Genomic DNA, 24,083 nt, shown 5'->3' on the forward strand with positions numbered 1-24,083 from the left:
GCCATCTCTGGCTGATTACCTCACTGAAGAAACCACAGGGAGGGACAGGAAAGCCATAGTTAAGCCATCTTGGGCCCCAAAGACCAGCTCAACCAGCTGAATACTGCTGGATGACCCCAGCTGATACATTCTGAAACAGAAGAATCATCCAGAAGAGCCCTGCCCAAATTTCTGATCTATAAAATTGTGAGATACAGTAAAAACAGTTATTATTTCAACATTCTAAGTTTCAAACTAGTTTGCTAAGCAGCCACACATAAATGGAACAATCTGTACATCAATAGACAGGACAAGCTATGCATAGGAGCAGGGCAGCACCTGCGATGCCAATAGGCATTCAATTAGTGTCACCGCTTCCAAATTCTTCAGGGACATCCTCGTGTGGGTAATATTGGGTGGATCAAATTTTCTGACTATTTTAAAGCACTGGATCAAATGTACTGTTACTTTTCTCTCTACTGCCCTGTTCATTAATTTCTCTCTTCCATTTCTTACCCTCATTCAATTTTCAAAAGCTTTTACCTGGCCACTCCCTTTTCATGTTTCATATCAGTGGTTCAAACCTCAATGTATACATGGCATCTGGCATTTTGTAAAAAAAGCAGATTCTGATTCAGTAACAGACCTGAAATTCTGCATTTTTAACAAGCCTCCACGTGATGCTGTTGCCTGTACTTTGAGTAGTAAAACTAGTCTCAGCTCAGGTATTACCTCCTCCAGAAAGTCTTCCTAGTTTCCACTTTCTCACCCCAAGTCTGGGTTAATTATTGCTGAAGATTCTTTTGGATTCCCAGCTAAAGACCAACTTTTATATCCTTCAGTGCTGGCAAACTCCCAGTTTTAGGTCAAGTTCTCCTTCTTCCCCCATGACTTGGTAAATTTTAATAAATCTGAATGCCATTTTTGGTGTTGCCCCTCTCTTCACTGTGACTTTTCTCAGCTGGTCAGGTGACTTGGTTGGGAAATATTAGAAGTCTACTATAATGGGATAAAAAGATTCATATGGAAGAAACAGGCCTTTCTTTGTTCCTGGGCATTATTAGCCTGTTGATACTGTTGATGTCTGGAGCTACTGCAGCCATCTTGTGATCATGAGGGGACCTATACAGTCAATATACTGAGTAAGATGGCAAAAGGAGAAGATAAAAAGAGCCTGGGTTTGTGTCCAGCCATTAAATTAACCAACTGGACTTTCTTACATGAGTACTCCTTCTATTGAAGACAATGCATCTCTTTGCTGTTTAAGCCACTTTAAGCCAAGCTTTCTTTTATGAGTAGCCAAGAGCATCTTATTGTGGATTCACATGCGCCAGCTCTCTTCCACCCATAAGCCACATAGAACTCTCTAGCACTGCACTCTCCACATTATTCTGTGATTACACATATGCCTCCTTTGGTCAGATAACCTGGAAGTTTTTCTTTGTATTCCCTGCTGACGCTCTGCACTCCTCGGCCTCACCTCTCACCACCATCAGCAGTCCCAGAACACAATCTCATTTTGATACTAACCTGAATGAAATATCATCAAGAAGGTTGCAGAAATGCCACGTGACTCATTCTAAGACTGAAAATAATAAAAAAATCATTATTATAATGATGAGAATAATGCTTTGCCTTTGCAGAATAATGGTTACTATTAGCTGAGTCCACCATATATCCCAAACACCCCTCTATATGCATAACTCCTAACAAACAGGGATAAATAACTGCCTAAAGGTTACAGGGCCAGTAAATAATGAAGTCCAGATTAAACTCAGGTGTCTGACCCTGAAGCTTCGACTCCTCCCATTTTGCTCCCCAAAACACCCCTTTCTGAGCACCGCATATTTTTCCAGGTGTTTTTATACACGTGACCTCATTCTGTTCTCCAAGGACTTGAGGGTATGAACAGCCACATTGCTCTGATTTAACAGGAGTGGACAACATGAGGATTACAGGTGTTTGTACGGAAAAAGACAGGACGGTTATGATTATAACAATGCAAGAATAAACCATGTTTCGTGTACTCACAGCTGTAAACCTACTTTTGCCCACCACTGTATTCGTGCTGCTAGCTAAATACAAGATACACTGGGATCATTATAGAGCTCCCCCCCCCGACCCCCACCCTCCAGTTTATTATTTTAAAAATCCATTTCAAATAAGGAACTACTTGTGAAAAAGGAAAATAACCTAACGTGACCGAATTGGGCAACACTTTAAAGTGCTAAAAGAAAAAAAAAAAAGTTGGCTCAGTTTTTCATAGTGGCATGTTGATGAAATGTCATGAATGAATTGTGGAATGAATGAATGAATGAAATATTTCAAAGTGGAAAAGTAAATCAGGAGGAAGAAGCAATTCCCCAGAGAAACAGGGCCACACATAGCAATTCCCTAATTTCCATCCCCTCTCGCATCTGTCATTCTGAGAAGACCCCTCTGTCAAAGCCTCTTTGAAGGAGACATGAAGCCAGGGCAGTGAGAGCGGTCTCATTCTTTGGAGCATATCCTTGCTCCCATCCCTGGCTTGAGGGCCGTGGAATGTCTTTGTTCCCGTAAACCAAGTGGTCAGCGCTCATCACTGGCCACTCAAACGGTCCCTTGGAAGTGAAGACAGAGCAGGTATTGCCCAATGCCTGCAGGTGAGGGAGCGGGGAGGGACATGCTTTCATCTCCCCCAAGAGCATGTGAGTTTTCCCACTCAAGGATCCTCTTTAAAATCAAATTCCTCCTCTCATGAGTTATCTAAAACATAATATTTGTGTTCCCTTAACTCTTATAATAAGCTTCTAATATTTAACTACTTGATTGAGTGCTGAACGGTTATGTCCCAAATACAACAGCAAATAGTGGTAGCAAAATTCTAAACAGAATGAGGCCAGGTGGATGATCTTCCCGCTTTGCCACAGTCGGGTCAATCCCTGCCCTGCCCACTCCTCTCCTCTGGTGTCACTTGCATACATCTGATTGACACAGACTCAGTTTACTTTAGTGAGGCCCAGGGATGGCGCCCAGCAGTGGAAACCAGCAGAATATGCTCGTTATTCCCATCAGATGTGGTCCCCCCCTCTGCCACCAAAGAGAAATGGTACCAGGCAGCCACCAGGCATTGATCTCATGTGACACACCCCTTGGTGACCCCCCAGACATAGAGTGAACTTTGCAGCAGCCTGTCATTTTGCATTAGGAGGTAGGGGCCAGGCTAGAGAAACAAAAAGGCAGTAATAATAATCATAATAGCTGAGGGCTTAGTCTACTGGGCTGCTAACACAAAATACCACAGACAGTGGCTTATAAACAACAGAAATTTATTTCTCACAATTCTGGAGGCTGAAAGTTCAAGACCAGGTTGGCCAGCATGGTCAGGTTCTGGTGAGTGCCCACTCCAGATCACAGACAGCCTGACTTATCATTGTGTCCTCATAAAATGCAAGGAGTAAGGGAGCTCTGCAGGGTCTCTATAAGGGCACTAATCCCCTTCACAAAGGCTCCACCCTCATGACCTAATCACCTCCCAAAGCCCCCACCTCGTAACCATCCCATTAGGATTTCAACATATGAATTTGGGGGCTTGCAAACATTCAGACCACAGCAAGGACTTAAGACTGTGCCAGACCCATCACATTGACATTTGACGAGTGACCTACATGGACCATTGTGCTGCCTTCCTCTTACCAACGAGGATGCTGAGGCCCACAGAGGTTCCTAGCATCTCATGGTTCAAAGGTGGTAGAACCAGAGTTTGAACGTAGGCTTGTCTGCTTCCAGAACCACGCTGGCTCATTGTCCCCTGCCTCCATTCACAGCTCTGTCCTCCTGGGGTGAGGAACCCTCGAATGGCCTCAAGCTCTGGGTGTTTAGGCCAGGTCCATCAGTAATCCTACAGTGGCTGCCCTACAACAGCTACCCACTTCCTGCCCTGGGTGCCCACCTCATGGTGTGCGTATCTGCGGCATGTGCTATACGTATCAGCGAAAAATTAAGGCTCTCAATTTTAAATTCCCCCAGGACATTTCTCAGCCAGACACCAAGGGTCTCCAAAGACTGCTTCATCCTCCAACTCGACCTCTCTTTCCTCCCTCCCATCCAGCTGCTGTGCTCGGCACCTGGTCTTCTCACTTCTCCTCCGGCCAGCTCAGCTCCCAGCCCCGCAGGGCACCCCCCTCCTGACCTCCTGCAGCATTGACACTCACCACTTAGCATCCGCTTGCATTCTCTCATGTCAGGTGCATTAACAGCTTTCTGTTTTTAATATCCTCTATCTGATTGGACTGTAAGCTCCTTAGAAGCTGGGACCATGCCTTGCACTTGGTTTATATGCTTTTCCAATCCTGTCCTCACCAAACTCCAGCCTATGTGCTGGAAGCGTGGAGGGGATACATCATATCAAAGGATTCCTTTAGGCACCTGAGCCATGAGGCACTTGGCTCACCTTGGGTATGAATTAGAGGTGGTCAACTAACCAGCCAAGCTTTCTTCATCATCAGACCTCCCCCTACAGTCACCCAGGTGGCAGTCCACTCCCAGCTCCAATAGTCACCCCTTGCAGAGAAGTACTTTGCTTCTCTCTCCCAAGTCCCCATGGAGACCAGCGGGGTCATGGGAGGCAGGCTGGGTGCCTCCCCCTGGACTTGATGAACATTCTCACAGGGACACATTCTGTCTTCATAGCAGCTCAGCCGGCTCCCAAAGTCCCAGGCACCTCCAGCATCAAGGGCCCCAGATGGCACGTTCTGTGGAACATGCGGTGATGGAGGAAGGCACCAGCTAGGGAGGGGGCTGAGTACCACCAAATCATTTGTCCCTCTGTCCTGGCCCTTCTGCAAGACGTCTTGCTCTTAACAGGCATCCGGATGGTGCAAGCAAGCCTTGGCCACATCCAGCCTGTGAGTGCTGGAGGCGTTTTGGGCAGAAGAGGTTGCTTTCTTCCTTCTAATCAGCCTTCCTTCCTTCCTCTCTCGGGCTGAGTTGGAAAGCCCTTGAAAGGTAGCAGATTGCAGGCACTGAAGGCTGGTGTCTTCTGTTTATCCACAGTGTGAGGACTTTGGCTAATGCACAAGCCCCTGTGCTGTTCCTTCCATGTGCTCCTGGCTCCAGAGCCCCTGAAGCAGCCGCCTGGGCATCCAAAGCTCCAGCTCCCCCACCCCCAGACTCCCACTCACCCGTGCTGTTTCAGAGGGGCCTAAAGGTATGTTCTCTGTGGCAGTGGGTCTCAAATAGTGGTATTATGACTCATCGGTGGACATAAAAATCAACTTACCAGGTCACAACTAGAAATTGTTTCAATGAAATGGGATGGGTTGGAACAAAGAAGTGAATGACACATAGAAATATTTTGGTTACACACACATACACACACACACACACACACAATATAAAATACCCTCCTGTGGCTCACAAACCCAAAAGCTTTGTAAGCCCTTATTTCATAGGCTGAATGAGCCAAGTCTTGCCCTCAACCCAGGTTCTGGCATGGTGACCTTCTGGGGTAGTGTGGGACACTTCTTCAAAGCTGACCAGCCCTCTTCCCTTACCACTGTTCCAAAGGAGATACCTGCTAACAACAAAACATGGAGCCAGGATGCAGGAGATGGAGAAATGACCAAGAAGTGATTCCTGCCCCTCCAGAGTATGAACTGGGAATAATGTGGAAACAAAGCCATCTCATAACGTGGGGGAGGGAGATGTTAATTCCCACTACTGAAGAGACCCTCAGAGTTTCGAGTTGACCAAATGTAGTGAGGGGGGAAGCTTTACGACAGAAGAGCATTGCTGCCTAAAGTGTGGTTCTCAGAGATGTGCTTTTAACTTGCTTCTAAAATGTCTGAATTCCCTGAGGCTGGGTTATTAGCCCTCCGTGGCCCAACCTCTGTAAAAGCAGGGCTCTAAAAGATGCCCCTTTTGGCCCGAGGGCATCTTCCCTGCTCTAGGTGTCCACACTCTATGTAATTCCTAGGAAAACTAGAATGGGATCAGGAGACTGGACTTAGCCCTGGGGCTGGCATGCTTGCTCTGTGACTTTGGGTTAGCCATGCCACCTCTCCGGGAAGCAGATCTTCAAGTATGAGAGTGTGGACAAAAGTGGCCATCCCCAGTCTCATTGACTTGGTGAACTTGTCCACACGCATGTCCAGAAAGAATGAGCACTGGGAAGACCCCCACTGGTCTTTCCTATAAGATGGACAGATCATTCTGCCACCCAGGCACAGTGAGAGCCAATTCCCTGCTGTCTTGGATATTTCTTTTCAGCAGCTGTGAAAAATGCCTGTCATCTGGTGAAACACAAAGGATTATGGAGCACAGCTGTTTTGAAGATGAGCCAGCGTTCCCAAGAGAAGCATCCACCCTGGCCTTAGGGATGGCATTGGGGGGGGGGGGGTAGGAAGCAATTCCACCTGGGCAAAACGGGGTGGGCATCTCTTGTCCTGGCACTGGGCCTGCTCACCCTTTGCAGAAATGGGATTCCAACCCAGAGATGCTGTGGCTTCACACGTGACAAGTTTACAGTGACTTTGACGGCCCTTATTTGCAAGGAAAGGTCCCCTGCCTTTAAGATCACCATTAGGGAATCTCTATATTAAGCAAGGGGTGGCCAATTGATGCAGTTTTGCTGCAGTACTGGGTACTGTCAATTGTTATTTTGGTTCTAGAGCCAGAAATAGTCTTCCATGAAGTTGACAGAAGGCTAGTGTCTCAAACTCATTGTTTTCCCTTTTTGGACCTGCCCCGCCCCCCAAGTTTTGTCCTAATCCATCTTCCCTAGACCCTGCAACCTGCTCCAGGACCCTTCCTCTGACCCTTCCTTCCACTCCAAGCTGGTTCTAACTGCCTTGAGACGGTGGGTAGTGACTGTGCTACTATAGTGGACAGTAAGAGTGACAAAAATTAACCTAACAGCAGTGCTCTGTGGAGAGGCCAGCACAGTGAGGCTGGGTAGTGCACTTTGGGACAGAGAGAACTGTCACAAAAGTCATCCACCCAGGGGCCTCCGATACCCCTTACCTACCAAGCACTTGGCTTTTTTTCCGCCATTCATAATTACAACTGGCTGAGTGGTAACGTGCTGACATCTTAATGAAATCTGCCCAACAAATGGGCTCTTGGGTGGCTGGGGAGAGCAGGCTGGGAGAGAGTCAGTTAGAATTGCTGATGACATGAGCAGTCAGTGCAGCGGCAGGACACAGAAAAGAGATGGGGCTTCACCATCCCCGGGGGGAAGGTGTGTTCCCCTCCTCAATTCCCATCACAGATGGTTCAGTTTGGAAAATGGCATTAAAAGGAAGAAACCACATTTTCTTTTTATTCTCCAAAGGAGAAGCAAAAGGTTACAATGAGAAAAGTTTGATAAAGATATTTTCCACCTTCCCTTGCCAAAGCAAATACACTTCATGATGTATGTTGGAGGAAAAGATCTCCCAATATCCTCACTGAACTCCAAGTGGTTATTTTAAGGTGAAGTCTCTGTAGTAGTAACGCCTGAATCCGAAAGAACCATCATGAGTCTCTCTTTTCCAATGAATAATGAGAGACTCCATAAAAGCATGGGTCTCTCGTTATACATTGGAAAAAAGAGACTGTATTTCACCAAAGTCAGATTCAAAAAGTATTGACCCGATATCAATCTCAATACATGTAAGCACTTGAAAGTTTGTCCAGAAATTTTACTTACATTTTTCAACTACTTTTCATACAATCTCAGGAGCCTTGCAGGGCAGCTCCCAATCCCTCCACATTATTGACGAGGCAAACAAAATGAATCGCTGAAGGACCTTCAGCCACGGGGGCTTTAACTTGGGCCTCCTCTCTCAGGCCCTCCACATGTCCCTTAATGCCATGTGATCGCTCCAAGTTCATCCCCATAATTCACCTTGAAACTGGTAGTGGCCGGAGTTATTGATTATAGAAATGTTTGCGCAGAGGTTCCTATTGAACCAGGATGTAGATTTGGATATCACACAGGCCGTGTGGCTCTCAAACGAGAGCATGTGTGTCAGAACCCCTGCAGGCTGTTAAACCACACTGCATCTCCGCCCCAGGGTGTCTGATGTCAGGGGTCTGGGATAAAGACTGTGCCCTTCCCACAAGCTCCCAGGTGACGCTGATGCTACTGGCCCACCCTCACCTGGTGAACCCATGACCCAGGGATTTTCTTGCTCAGCTGAAATGAGACAGAGGCAAGTTCCTCCTCCTCCTCCCAGTCTCCCAGCCCCTCTACTGCTGAGGTTTCCTCAGAGGGAGCCTGTGCTGGGGACGCCATGGCCTCCTTCCCTGCCCCATACTTCCTATCTATACTACGTGATGACATTTCCGCACGGGGCTGAGATTCCCACTTGATGGCTATGATGATAAATCCTTGCCTTTCGCCATGGGTTCTGGGAAACATCAAAGGCTTTAAGACAGAAATGAGGAACATCAGCTTTTGGCATGGGAGCAGCTTTGCTCAGCAGCTCTAGGGGCTCAGGACCATCCCATCCCACAGTCCCCCGCCCCCCCACACGGGATTTAAAACACACATTAGTACATTCAAGGCTCTGAGAAGTCCTGCAGGATATAAATCAGTTTAACTTTAACATAGCTCTTCCCAATTTTGCATGACGACAGCCTCCTTCTCTTTCCTAGGTAACACTTCCTACCAATCCAGGAAGGCTAAGCATGGCAATAAACACCCATGAGGAAAGACTCCATTTAGACGTGAATCCCTGGGTCATGGGTTCACCAGGTGAGGATGGGCCAGTAGCATCCCATGGAGTTGGATGGGTGATTCCTCGGTGTCAAGTTTACTCCTCAACTGCAGGGGGCCTGTCCTGGAAAACTCCCAGTATGGAAGGGCAGAGAAGACCATGAGCTTCATGTGGGCAGCCAGAATCCAAGAAGGAGGAAGAGTTTCCCTCTCAAGTTCCCAAGCGGATGGGTCACGCCTCCTCCCCTGGAGAAGAGTGAGGAGGTGGCGGAGGGACCCAGACTCTACCTGAATGGAGTGTCCTTGGCATGAAGAAAACAAGGCAGGAAGAAGCACCCCTGCTGGACCCCCACCTGCAGGGCTGAGCAAGAGCCAGAGACAGAGGCCCGTGCCCTCTAGCCTTAATGGCTGTCAGGGAAGATTCATGCGTGAGGCAACATAAGACATTCTAGCTTTTATGGTGTCAACCACTAGAGCAGGGGTCCCCAAACTTTTTACACAGGGGGCCAGTTCACTGTCCCTCAGACTATTGGAGGGCCGGACTATAAAAAAAACTATGAACAAATCCCTATGCACACTGCACATATCTTATTTTAAAGTAAAAAAAACAAAACGGGAACAAATACAATATTTAAAATAAAGAACAAGTAAATTTAAATCAACAAACTGACCAGTATTTCAATGGGAACTATGGGCCTGCTTTTGGCTAATGAGATGGTAAATGTGCTCCTCTCACTGACCACCAATGAAAGAGGTGCTTCTTCCAGAAGTGCGGTGGGGGCCGGATAAACGGCCTCAGGGGGCCGCATGCGGCCCGCGGGCCATAGTTTGGGGACCCCTGCACTAGAGTTAACCCAAGGAAAGAGTCGTCATGCATCGGAAATGCTTCCCACATTTGAATGTCACTTGTGTCAATAATGCATGTCCCCCGGCAGATCAGATGGGCTCCAGACCAGGAAGGATCTACGCTGGTTCTGCTGGCAAATGCAGGTGACTCCAGCCAACTTGATCTGCAGAGCCCTTGCACAAACAGCGGTGTCCCGTCTGGGCAAACGGACCCTTGGAGAATGGCGTTGCCCACCTGACTGGCTTGCATGTGTTAGTCGGCTGACATATGTCCAGTGTATTGTTTTCTTGCAATCCAGAATGGGGGAAGCACTTAAACAATTCCTGCTCTGGGGAGTGTGCTCCAGACCATAATCACCTTCTACAATCACAATAAACTTCAAGGCCACCAGTCACAAATTCTATTTTCCTAAGGGAGAAGGGCTGTGTGATTATATAGGAAGCCCTAAAATGGCCAGGGGTCAGGAACCAAACTGACTGCGTTTCCTGTGTGAAGGCAGGTCCTGGGTCCCCAAGAGCAGGCACTTCCACTCTGTAGTCTCCTCGCTCCTACACATAGACACCAGTTCCTCTGCTGTCTCTCTGGGGACAGCTCAATGTCTCAGTGCCGTCTAGCAAAGTAGCAATTCTTGACCAGCAGTGGGTGAGATGGAGCACCCTCAGCCTTGCATCCAACATGAGCAAGGGTGTTAAAACAAGGTGCTGCTGAAGAGTGTAGAAAACCTTACAGGAAAATGCCTTACAAAATCTTAACAGAAGGGTTTGTGCATATACATTTATTAGCCAGCAAATGTCTTCGCGGCATCTCTGTTTATTAAAGAATAGAATTCCAATTTTTACTTCTGAGTTTCTCTAGATCTATAGCACCCTTAGGCCTGGGTCCTCCCCCAGGGCCCCATAATTTAGAGTGCCTCACTCTGGCTCTCCTCCAACCTGACCAGTCTTCAAGGGGCAAGGTCTCTGCAAAGTCAAGGGGATGAATCTGCCCACAGCCCTAGCCCACCTCTTTCTAGTATGCCCTCGAGGACCCAGAGCCTTGGGTCCCACCTCCAGGGCCTGGTCCCTTTCTCTGAGGGTCTACTTTATGGCTGGCATGCATGCCACAGACTCAAGGTGTGCCCAGGATGAAGCTGTCTCCTCAGGTGTGGATGGTACTTGCACATGAGGCTGGAGTGTCCACACATGCACACAAGGGCCTTCCTGGGGAAGGCGTGAGTCATGGCCGGGACGGGAAAGGAGGTGGTTGCAAGGCTGGAGTCCGTTCTCCCCATGCACCTGCATTCTGGCTTGACACTTCAAGGAGTCCCAGGATCCTAAATTTGAAATTTAAACTGCAGGATTGTCACAAAGGAAAGGACAGAACATATTTTGTTTAATAGTCAGTGGGATATATAACTCTTTTTTTTTTTTAAGTGAGAAAAGGGGACAAAGAGACAGACTCCCACATACGCCCCGGCCGGGATCCACCCAGCAAGCCCCATCTGAGACCAATGCTCGAATCAACCAAGCTATCCTCAGCACCTGGGGACAACGCTCGGACCAACCAAGCCACTGGCTACAAGAAGGGAAGAGAGAGAGAAGGGGAGAGAGAGGGGGAGAGAAGCAAATGGTTGCTTTTCATGTGTCCCCTGACCAGAGAGCAAACCCAGGGTGTTCGTACACCGGGCTGATGCTCTATCCGCTGGGTCAACCAGCCCAAGCCAGGGATTATAACTTCTGAATATCTAGGCATGTGATACATGGGCCGTCACCTGCATTTGCCTCAGATCACAACTGTGTTAGGGATACTGGAATTAAGGATCACTTTAACTCTCTTTCTCTTTCCCTTCCCCTTGGCCTCCCTTTCTCTCCCTCTTCTTCCCGGTCTCCTTATCACTCTATCACTTTTAATCTCTCCCTTTGTTACTATTTTTTTACCATCCACTAACAAATTGACATTCTTTGTTTTAGTAATTCCACATCTAGGATTCTAATCTTAAAATATATGTGTATCATAAATGTTGACAAATACTTGTGAACCTAGAAGAAAAAATAATCTAAACACCACGTGATGAGGAAACAGTCAGATGGATTATGGGATATTCATACCATATGGATACATATTTTAAAATTATGTTAGTGAAATCATTTTACATTACTTGAGAATTATATTGAAAAATGCTCAATATATTATTAGTTGAAAAATCAAAGTACAAAATCATTTAAGGTAGTATAAATTTAAATATATGACATATGTAAAAGATAAAAACCAACAAGATATTAATTGTGTTTATGTATGAAGGTCTGAATTAGGAATTTTTTCTTTATATTTTTTGGGGTTATTTTTCTACAGTGATCAGGGATTACTTTTATAATCAGAAAAATAACTTGTTGAAAAACCCAAACATGTCTGTCCTTTCATCCAGGTTTGTGTTTCCATGAGGAAACCATACCCTGGTGGTCTTTGACGTCATCCACAAATGGACCCTCCGTCCTGTCGCCGCTGTGGAATCCTGCTTTCCAAGTGCTATTTCCCTTCGGTGCCTTTTGATGTTTGCATTTCTAGAGCAGCCCCGAGGCCTGATGTTACCCCTGAAGCTGACTCTTTACCAGGCTGCTGGAGGTGGCTTCCAGAGGGGGACAATGCAGAGGTTCTGGAAAAGCTGAGGAGACCCATCTGCCTTTTCCCTGCAGGGCTGGCCTCCGCGAGCCGTGACGACCCTGCTTCCTCCAGCCTCGCTCCCCAACCTCACTCCCTGCCCATCCTCCCCCCTGCAGCACTTTCGTTATCTGTGGCTTCCTGGGAAAACCTCTGAATGATTAGGTCACACGAACGTTTACCCTGCTATAGGTCTTCTTTTTTTTTTTTTTTTTTTTGTATTTTTCTGAAGTTGGAAATGGGGAGGCAGTCAGACAGACTCCCACATGCACCCGACCAGGATCCACCCGGAATGCCCACCAAGGGGTGATGCTCTGCCCATCTGGGGTGTCACTCTGTTGCAACCAGAGCCATTCTAGCACCTGAGACAGAGGCCACAGAGCCATCCTCAGTGCCCGGGCCAACTTTGCTCCAATGGAGCCTTGGCTGCTGGAGGGGAAGAGAGAGACAGAGAGGAAGGAGAGGGGGAGGGGTGGAGAAGCAGATGGGCGCTTCTCCTGTGTGCCCTGGCCGGGAATCGAACCCAGGAGTCCTGCACGCCAGGCCAACGCTCTACCACTGAGCCACCGGCCAGGGCTAGGTCTTCATTTTTAACAGAGATATGGCAAACTTAGCCCAGGGAAGGACTGTCCAAAGGCAACATGTCGGCTCTTGACTTCTGAATGTAGAAGACTTCTGGGGACAGATCAACTACCTCTTTCTAACAAGGACAAATCAACTACCTCTTTCTAACAAGGGCCACTAAGACTGGAAGGATATCAGGATTAAAAAGACCTCCCCTAAGCCAGAAAACTAAAACCAGACGGAAGGCCAGACACTGCTTACTCTAACCGGAAATAAAGCACACAGTTTCAGACAAGCACTGCTGTGAGCTCCCAGTCCTCAACGTGCATGCAACATCTCTAAGAGCTGAGAGAAGAAAGCTACCTGTATTGTCATTGTTGCTGTTGCTGTTGTCATTGTTCTAGAAACTCCTCCAAATAACAGACTACCGTCTAAGTGTTTTCCCGGTATGGCCTCCCTCCTGTGTTTCCCCATACACACACAGAGCGTGGCGCAGGGGGCCGGGAAAGGCCTCCTTGCCCCTGTGTTTTCCAGCATTGGGAAGGCGGGCAGGAGGCACAAGTCAGTCTGCAAGTTAGCTGTAAATGCTGGACTAGAGACCACTAGATACAGGTCTCTACCTGTAAAACTGAGTGGCAACCATTCTGGTCCTTCATTTCTTCTTCTTTTATAAAAAGGAAAAGAAAAATGATTATCTTAAATTTCCAAATCCTTTCCTCCTCTAAGACTATCAAGTTCTAATGGCTTATCTCCCATTTTCTTTTCTTCCTTCTAAAATCTGAGATTGATTTTTCGAAGTTCTAATAATATTGTCACACCCTAAAACTGTTTACTGAAATGGCACTTATTTCCAGCTTGGCCAGTGTAGCCCCCCATCTGACACTTGTTTGTTCTGAGATACATGTGTCTTACCAGTTAGGTCCCTAGGGGCGGGGCACAGAGGAGAGACCACGCCATCCTTCTTTCTTAGCACATAACACGAGCTCAGGAAACAGGAAGATTAACTGGGCTGACTGGATGGTCCAAGCATCCCCTCAGAAAAAAAAACAACAAGAAAACCAAAAACAAGCTTTGCAAACCAGCTGGCTGGGATAAAACTTGCTCTCAGTTTCCTGATCAATAAATGGAGATAATCACTTTATGAGTTTTAAATGAGATTATACACAAAGTGTTTATTGCGTACCTAGCGCAGAAGAAAGGCTCAGTAACATCAAACTCTTAGATTTTATCATCATTATGAGAATATATTTTTCTCTCCTTGAAGTTCAGGGTTTAAAACCCTAATTTCCGTGACGACAGGAGCAGCACGTATCAAACACACCCCTGACAGCCCAGCGTCTCCGGGGGGCAGCTTTGCACATGCTCCCTGCTCGGTACCGGTTCCGAACTCGGAGCGGCAGCCTGGGCCGCATCGGCATAAGAACAGCTTGGCTTGCTGCCTTGAAACCGACTGGCACACTAAGGCAATGCTCTCCCTGTGCACACCCTCTCGGGGCAGTTATTGTTGAAGTATTTCCCTTATTCCTCCTTTACCGGAAAACAATACCTTATAGAAATCCGCTGAGGAAGACACTAATAGCAACTTCAAAAGTCCAGCTTTCTTACTGCCCTACTTGGCAAGGAAGCCTGTTTGGAGCTGTTCACCCCAGACCCAGGAACAGAATGTGACAAAATGAGTCCCTGTGGACTGATGTGGGCACCAACCTCTTGGCAGCGTTGGGGCCAGCAGGGCCAGCGATAAGAGATTGGTTTCCTCGATTGATGTCCCGTTTGGACCTTTTGCCAGCCCCAGAAGGTCATAGACACACTATGAAAATAAGGGCTTTTTTTTTTTCTCTTTTCCACTCACCCTGCAGGCCTTCCAGAACAGTTCTTCTCCACCCCTTGGGAAATCTGTGTCTCTGCGGGGTCTGTCCTCTGCCCTTCTTTTGTGAGCACATCAAGGCAAAGATCCATTAAATTTTCAGAAACTGTGTCTGTCAATAAATTGCTTTTGCTCTGTCTTGGAGGGGGCGCTGCCACCGCCCTCCCGGAGCGGACATTCCTTATGCACGGGAAGCATGTCTCATTATCTGACTTGACCTCTGGCGCAATCTTCTTTTCATCCTCGTCTTGAGCTTTTCTTATCATGGGCTGCACTTCCTCAGCCTCATTCTGTAATCGGCAACCTTCTTAGCACCTGGCGCTGTATCCCTTGTATACATTCTCTGTTATAACCTTAATTATTTCCCCTCGGCTTCTACCAGAGCCTCTTACATGGGGAGGGTCATCTTTGCTCTCTCCAAACCCTGCACGTCAGCTAGTTTGCTTCCAACCTTGCTTTAGAAAGGAAACCGGGCATGAGAAACTGATGGGCTCCGGTCCTCCCCTCGGCGGGCACGTATTCCTAGGGCAGCTCCCCTGTGCGAAGCTGTGCTCCAGGTGAACAGGACCCAGGTGCCCCTGTCCTCATGGGGTTTACATGAAGTGAACAGGAAAGAGACAAGTAAACAGACAATGGCGGGGGGGGGGGGGAGCCCAGACCACCACAACAAGCGCACGGGAGCTCTGGGGGTGTGTTGAAGATCTCTGAGGGTCCCGCTCCACATCCGTGAGCTCCCACATGAACTGCTGGCTGCAGGTGGTGTCTGTGCCCACACTTGGTCTCCGTGCCCTCCTCTCGGCGATGTAGCCACAGACCTGGATGTTCAGCCATTGCCGTGATAAATCACTGCATAAAAACTGGTCTCATGTCTAGTCTGACTCTGAAGTTTAAGCAGGTGGACAGTGTCCAGCAGCCCTTTATGTCCCATGGGTAGGTGATTGCGGTTATTTGAGAATGAATTTTAAATGCTACATTTCCTTCAATTTGTGAGTTATTTTTTTCAAATGGTTACTAAGTTATCAGGACATAAATACTACATTGTCCAGACCTAAATGCCTCATCAGAGGAACTGTTAGGGATTTCTTGGCCTTGGAACTCCATAAAACAATTGCTACAGGGGGGTTGGGGGATTTGGGTAAAAGAAAAAGGGAAGAGGCCTGACCTGTGGTGGTGCAGTGGATAAAGCATCGACCTGGAATGCTGAGGTCGCCGGTTCGAAACCCTGGGCTTGCCTGGTCAAGGCACATATGGGAGTTGATGCTTCCAGCTCCTCCCCCCTGTCTCTCCTCTCTCTCTCTCTCTCTCTCTCTCTCTCTCTCTCTCTCCTCTCTAAAATGAATAAATTTTTTAAAAAAAGGAAAGAGATTAAGATGTAGAAATTGCCAGATACAAAAATAGAACACAGGGGCATAAAGTACAGCATCAGGAATATAGTCAATAATACTGTAATAACTATTGTATGGGTGTCATATGGGTGCTGGATTTATCAGGGGGATCACTTGGTAAGTTTTATAAATATCTAATCATTACATTGCACATATGAAAATAATATAATATTGTATGTCAATTGTAATTGAGAAATTAAAATATATTTTAAAATAATATAAAACATCGAGATACTAAGGGCACTGTGACAGAGAAAGTTGGGGACTCTCTGATCTCGGCTAAGATGTGAAGGATGGGGGTTTGTTAGCTGGGCTGAGGGAAAGGGAAAGAACCTTCCAGGCCAAGTAACATGATCCCCAAGGCCCGGCTAGGAGATAGAACAGGGCGCGCTGGGGAACTGCACACTGTCTAGTGTGTGCTGTCTTCCAACCCCCCCCCACACACACACAAGAAGCCACCTCTCCCACACAGCCTGGGCTGCACCCACCTGCCCATCTGCACTCTGGCACACCCCTCTGCTTCCCCCAGTTTCTGACCCACCATCTCCCCTCTTTATTGTCAGGGCTCCAAGGCCGGGGATCACACCTGAGCAGGGAAAATCAAGACCTAAGACATGACAAGCCTGCTGGAGCGGAGCCAGGCAGATGGTTGCCCCAGGAGTGTCGGGTAGCAGGCGGGCGGGGAAGGGGGGCTCGCAGTCCACATGGCAGGCCTGGCAGCCGGTGACAGAGAGCCAGCCAGGGAGATACGGGATGGCAGAGACAGTGCTCCGGTCCCTGGAAGGGACTGAGTCCCTGAGCAGGAAACAAAGCAGGGACACAGTTCCCAGAAATGGGGCCCAGGGCTGAAGTTCAATGACAAAGGACAAAGTAGGAGCCCAGTTACAAGAACAGGCACCAGAGCGGGTTCTGGTGATCTCCAAGCCAGCCCCCGCCCCTTACCTCTTTCTGTGCCCACTTTGACTGGATACAAAGTCGCTGCCTAACCCAGGGCACCACACGCAGCCAGCCCAGGGCCCAGTCCTGATGGCCCCACCCCAGGCTGTTTCCCGCCTGCGGAAACAGCATACCCTCAGAAGCTCCTGCACCCGGACGGACGGTCCTCCTTCTCCCTCCTGACTCCTGTGTTCTGAGGCATCAAGGCCCTGTGACTTGTCGCTATCTTCTTAGCCCTTGACTATTTGAGACCTTGTCATGTGCCTTAAAAACCTTTATTTCTATTAACATTTGCCAGTCAAATAAAGAGAAGTCTGAACCACTGCCTCAAATTTAATTCATTTGGACTAAATCAGATTTTTGTTTCAGAAAAAGAAAATCAACTCATTTTGTGGGATTCTTCACCTGTTTCTAAAAACCTTGAGTCCGGCCACATGCCAGGGCCTGAGGGATCAGGATGGAGTCGCCCTTTCTCTCTGCGTCTTTTTCTCACCTTGTAATTTCCTTCTGTCTCGTAAAGTGCCGCCTTCACCCAGAGTGTTTCCCGGGTGAGACCTACTGCCGCGGGCTCCCTCTCAGCCTGGGCAGCACGCAGCTTTCCCAAGCTCCTCACAGAACCCACCAATATTTGGGACCATATAATACCCTCCCATTCATTCAGTCATTCAAATATGTCTTAACAAATATGTCTGAAGAACTACCATGTACCAGTCATTATATTTGAAATTATCCCATCAAGCCCTCTCATCAAAAAAGAGCACACAATAATTGTTTATTTTGAAAGTATAAAAAATTCAAGTCAAGGCCCTGGCCGATTAGCTTAGCGGTACAGCGTTGGCCGGGCATGTGGAAGTCCCGGATTCAATTCCCAGCCAGGGCACACAGGAGAAGCGCCCATCTGCTTCTCCACCCTTCCCCCTCTCCTTCTTCTCTCTCTCTTCCCCTCTCACAGCCAAGGCTCCATTGGAGCAAAGTTGACCCGGGCACTGAAGATGGTTCCATGGCCTTTGCCTCAGGCGCTAGAACGGCTCCAGTTGTAACTGAGCAACACCCCAGATGGGCCGAGCATCGCCCCCTAGTGGGCATGTTGGGTGGATCCTGATCGGGCGCATGCAGGAGTCTATCTATCTGTCTTTCCCTTGCTTATCATCTTAGAAAAATACAAAAAAAAATTCAAGTCAAAATTCTGGTGTCTTTTTAATGGTGAAATTTGGGGGTGATGGGGACCAGAGGATGGTTCCCATAAGGTGCAGGTGGATAGAGACCACTCTTACTTCACCACCTCCCCACATAGATGCCTCTCTCATCACTTGGGCTGTGCTGGGGAGAAAGGAAAGGCAAAGAGGAGCCGCCAGGGCTGCAGGGAGATAGGTTAGGAGGAGGAATGCAAGTCTACTCCGTCTCTGGCTACCCCCATTGCCATAGACCTCAAGAGAAAAACAAATTATTTTCCCAGCAGAGAATCACCAAAATGATCCCACGCCTGTATGTTTATTTAAAAACAGGAAGGTGACAAAGGTGAAGAAGAAACTTTCCTGAGCTTCCTCACCCCACGGTGTCACCCTGAGCCCCTGTGCCAGTTCAGGGCTCCCCCCAGACCTCGCTAGAAACAGGGAGAGAAGAGGCAGAAAATTCCGATTTGTTTGTAGGTCATGGTCACTTTCTTCACCATGCCCTTCAAATCCACGTTTGAGTCAAGAAGCTCCACCACTGGTACAAACGACAGATTCGAGGGGGAAAAGGAATAACGCAAATCCGCCAGCTAGAGCAGATTTTCCTGTGATTGAAGATGGCAACAATAAGACAAAAGACAGATTTTTGCCTTCAAGAAACTCTCTCTTTGTTGCAGCCAAGGCAACATAAAATTTAAGGCAAACATTCCATTATTTTCCCCCCACTGTTTGAAAATATGGAAAAAGAAAATCTTGCCATGATTCCACTCCCCCCACCCCTCATTCTACCAGAAGTGACACTTTTTTTTCCCCCCTCTCCAGCATTAACAGATGACTGGGTATGTCTCTGCTGGGTCTTGGACGGAGGACAGACTCAAAGGAAGACGCCGGGATGGGAGACCGTCTGCAGGAAATTGTGAAGCTGCTTAGAAAACAGAGGCCCCCTCAACAGGCTGTCTTGACATGAGTCTTTTAGAATATGATGAAAATATTATCTGCCTTATTGATCACCAGCTCCCTAAATAGAACAGAGTTGTTTATAATAAATACAACCAGAGATCATAAATACAGGAAACAATTACATGCTCCTCTCATATCCCAGCTCCGTACCCACTGCCAAACACCCAGCAGGGTGAGCAAACCATGGCTGCATTTTGTTCATATGAAATTTGGGGATTCACGAGGACCTAAAAATGTCACAAGAGTCTAAATGCAAGATGCGTTTAGTCTGCTTTGAAGGTCTGAAGTACAGACTCCCAAAATCAGTTTTTCCCAGAAGTATTCTGATTTTTCTTCATCTTTGATGTCCCCAATCGTTGATTGCTAAAGTGGAATGAGGATATTGAAATTATGCAGTCTAACCTACCCATTTTAAAGGTAGGAACACTGAGGCCCCAAAAAGAGAAGTGCCTTTCTCAAGGCCACAGAGGGCAGCCAGAAACAGAGCTGGGATTAGAATTCAGATATAACTCTAGGGGGCTCAGTGGCCTAGTTAGGTGAGTTAGAAGCTGGTTCCATTTTGGGTGGGGCCAAGTGGCTTTGCCCAGAGAGGGTTTTCCTTGTTAACTTAAACTAGCTGGTGACTCACCAACCATTTCTAGAGGATACAAAAGATGGGTTGTAACAAATCTGCAGCTCTGAAGGATAAAAATATACCTCCTCTTATAGCTATTCTCCCGGCACAGGTAAGACTATATTTCTTAAAAAGGTTTTTTTTGTTGTTGTTTGTTTTTCATGCATCTTGGGACAAGCTATTGCTTGTGCTATTTTTTTTTAACAACTTGACATTGAAAGGTGACTCCTTTTTTTTTTTTTTTTTTTTTTTGTATTTTTCTGAAGCTGGAAACCGGGAGAGACAGTCAGACAGACTCCTGCATGCACCCGACCGGGATCCACCCGGCACGCCCACCAGGGGCGATGCTCTGCCCACCAGGGGGCGATGCTCTGCCCCTCCAGGGCGTCGCTCTGCCGTGACCAGAGCCACTCTAGCGCCTGGGGCAGAGGCCAAGGAGCCATCCCCAGCGCCCGGGCCATCTTTGCTCCAATGGAGCCTTGGCTGCGGGAGGGGAAGAGAGAGACAGAGAGGAAGGAGGAGGGGGGGTGGAGAAGCAAATGGGCACTTCTCCTATGTGCCCTGGCCGGGAATCGAACCCAGGTCCCCCGCACGCCAGGCCGATGCTCTACCGCTGAGCCAACCGGCCAGGGTTTCGAAAGGTGACTTCTTAAAGTCTCGCTTCCTCTTAGACTTGGGCCGACAGGCATTACGTATCAGTCCCTCTGGGGACTGATTCAGGGCAGGCATTATGGAGATGCTCACCCTCAGGGTCCGGCAAGTGCCTCTTTAAATGCTACCTAGGTTCACCTGACCCCAGTCCCAACCTGTCCTTTAGTTTTTACATTGCTCATGCCCTGCTTCCTTCTACGAGTCTATTTCTGAGTTAACAACAAAGTCAGAGCAGCTCTGGGTTTCTCTCTATTCAGCTGGTCCAGGGGAAACAGACCACGAAGCTCTGAAAGCATGTTGCGGTCCGAGCTGCCGCGTGAGCCTGCTCGTCCAAAGCTGCTGCTGGCGCTCGGAGCAACTGACGCGTAGAGTCCCTCTGGTCTTCCGTGTCCCCTTCCTGTCTCATCCGAAGTGGATCGCCCTGCTGGACTTGGTGTGGGTCCCTATCCCTCTCTCGACAAGTCCCCTCTCCTGGTTCCCTCAACGCTCCCTCCCTGGCTCTGCTTGCCGGACCTGTCTTATTCCTTCTCTGCGTCATCTTCATCTTCCCTCTCCCAGATGTGGCCGTGACCCTGCTTCTCTCGCTCCCGCACTGGCTGACGGGGCCCCCGCCTGCGAGTCTGTTCTAGCCTCTCACCTAGCACCGACTTCTCCCGTGTCTTTTGATGGACATCACGTGAATAGTCAAATAGCGGCTTTACATTTTTTTAACTAGAAGGAAACATAAGTGAATATCTGTTTTCTAAATATATAATACGTGTGGGAAATAACTTATAAAATCAATGGAAGAAGCCACAAAGGAAATATAGATTTAATCATCATTTAAACACTTATATTTTAAAGAAGAATATTGATAACATGCCTCCATTCCCTTGTTCAGATAGGCCATCCTCCTGGGTTCTCAGTCTGTGCAGCCCTGTTCTCAGTCTGACTCGGTCGCTTGGCTCTGAACTGCCTATCCTGACCCTGGCATTGGCTCCCCTTCAAGAACTGTCTCTTCCCAGCTCCATTCAACATGGTCTATCCACATGGCCACCCTGGCTGACAGGAACAGGGTGTCTACATGGGTGTTGAACACAGAAAGTACATCACCTCCCCTGCTAATTCTCTCACTGTTTCACAGGGTATGTATCTCAATATTTGACTTCACAAAGGCAAAAAGTATGTCTTCTGCCCTTGGCGAAATACTGTCTTTCAGAAATACTTGCTACATAACTGAGAGACTAGAGAATGAACATTATGAGGTCCAAGTAAGGGGAGTTTAAGGGTTCAAATTCTGCAGAAGTGTGGTTTTATGATCAGCTGTCAATGTCAATGCCATGGAAGGATTAGCCAAAGTTAATTAAAAAGATCAAAGCATGGGTGATGGACAAGCCCTCCAACTGAGCAGCAAGGTGCTCTCACGCAAGGGTCCCCTCCTCGTAAAGGGGACACGGGTGGATACAGGTGCATGGCGCACAGCTGACCCTTCATTCCACCATAGCCAATCCCATCTCAAACCAGTTCTTTTGTGGCTGGTTTTACCCCTCACTGGACCTCATTTTTAACACTGGTGGAGAAAAACCTTCAAAGATGGGAAGTCAACCCCTCTCACTGGAGCTGGTGGGGCCATCAAACCACCAGGAAGAAAAAACACTGACTCCCATCAGCCATGAACACCTGGGTATCACCTCAGAGTACGACCAAAGAAAATGCTTTATTCCTTTTTACTAAGTTGCCCTAAGCTTTTCCACCCCCTCCATCGCCTGTCTTAACTGGCAAGCCTCTTTAGTTTATGCTGTAATACCAGCTTCCCCCTTCTGGTCAAGCCAGCCTTTGCCAACTCCTACCATCTTTATAACTCACAATCTAGCTTACACTATCTGGCACTTATAATTAATTTACCTCCTACCGTTAATTTTCCCTGTTCTTGTCTCTCCACACTTCTGCCTTTATTTCTGATATTGAAAAACTAAATAACAACAAAAATGGCAAAGTAAAAACCCTTAATCTAGCAAAATTCTTGGGGAGCTGGGCATTTTGCCACATTATGCAGAACTCACTCTAAAGTATGGGAGCTCCCACTAAGTTCAGGCGGCATGCAGTTTCAGATAGTGTTTGGTTAAAAAAAAAATGAGATTGCCATTTTGGTAGCTCAAGAGTGGTTGCATATTGAGACTGTCCCATGGTTCAACTTTGGCTTCACTATGACCCCCAGGTCAAGGCTCCATGCACATCTTGCAAAAAGTGCACAGAGCTGCCGTATGGTGTCCCGAGACAGGATGAATTGGAGGGACTGGCAGGACAAAGCCATTGGCTTCTGAAAGCAGCTAAAGACAATGTAGGGGATGGATGGCCAGTGTCCCGGCTACTCACGGTCAGGAAGGGGACACCTGTGTGCCTGTCTGGCCCTTCTCCTGCCTGCCCTTTGCAGAGGAAACACAGTCGTAACGTCCTCTCACAACAATGAGGAGAAATGGACCAGAGGCTGTTTCATCACCTCTTCCCTGCCCCGATGCCCCGATGCCCCGCCGGGGACCGCAGAGCGGGGTCCACTGTGTTTTGGAGGCTGCAAGAGGAAGTTGCTGTCATTAGTTAACCCAACATGGGTCATTCCGTCTGGGGTACAACGGTTGGAGGTGGAAATTTTAGCTGGAAAGGAAAAGGAGTTCTTTGACGCACATGCTAGTGTCTGGTCGCTGGGTGAGGTCATATGGGTACCGCTGTGTCACTGGGTAGGACACAGGTCGCCCTGGAGCGTTATCTACCGAGGGAGGGTCTCAGACCTGAGGTTTGTTGTGTCACTGCAGCCCCAGCGTGGAGCCCAATCTTGTTTTCATAAACAGGAAATTTGTCTTTTCACAGCTTAAGACGGGAAATAAAAAGGTGTTGTTCTGGAATGTCTCTCTTCCTTCTATTTGATGTTTCTAATGTATTGACGCTTCCCTCTCCCTCCCCTCCCTCCTCCCATTATGCCCCCCACCTTTGCCCCAAAGTCCAAGAGACCCAAGATTTTTCTTTAACAAAATCTAGCCCCAGGCCTCTTTTCCAAGCAGAACAGGCTTCACTACCCTCGTGCCAGCATTTCTCTGCCTTCCAGCACCTTGTCCCTGGCCCTGCCTAGCCCTGCCCACCTGGAGCAACACATCCCATTTGGTTCATCACACCAGAGTCCTTGCCTTGGTGGGTCTGTATGTTGAGTGGGGGATTAAATATATATACATGTATCAGTATATGGAGAGTAGTTAGTACACTGCTGTATAAATAAGCCCTCTACAAATGTTAACTGATAATATTGGAGGAGGTAATTAGTTCAAGGATTTTGTTATTGTTACGAAAATTGGGGTGACATAAGCAATCACTACTTGAGGCCCTTGATTAAAAGGCAACTCTTAATTATTAGAGGAGAAATGATAGGGGCATCTCACCTTGGCTCTCCAGAGCAGCTCTGTCAAACAGAAATACAACAAGACTCATATCTGATATTAAATTTTCCAGTAAGCACATTTAAAAAAAAGTAAAAAATAAAAGTTAAATTAATTTAATTATATATCTTAGTTAACCATGTATCCCAAACATTATCATCTCAACATATAATCAGTGTAAAAGTATCAATGAGATATTTTACTTGTTTTGCATGCTAGGTCTTTGAAATCTGATGGACACTTTTTTTTTTTTAAGCTGGAAACGGGGAGAGACAGTCAGACAGACTCCTGCATGCGCCCGACCAGGATCCACCCAGCACACCCACCAGGGGCGACGCTCTGCCCACCAGGGGGCGATGCTCTGCCCCTCCGGGGTGTCGCTCTGCCACGA

The sequence above is a fragment of the Saccopteryx bilineata genome, chromosome 2 (genome assembly GCF_036850765.1).
Source record: "Saccopteryx bilineata isolate mSacBil1 chromosome 2, mSacBil1_pri_phased_curated, whole genome shotgun sequence".
NCBI lineage: Eukaryota > Metazoa > Chordata > Mammalia > Chiroptera > Emballonuridae > Saccopteryx > Saccopteryx bilineata.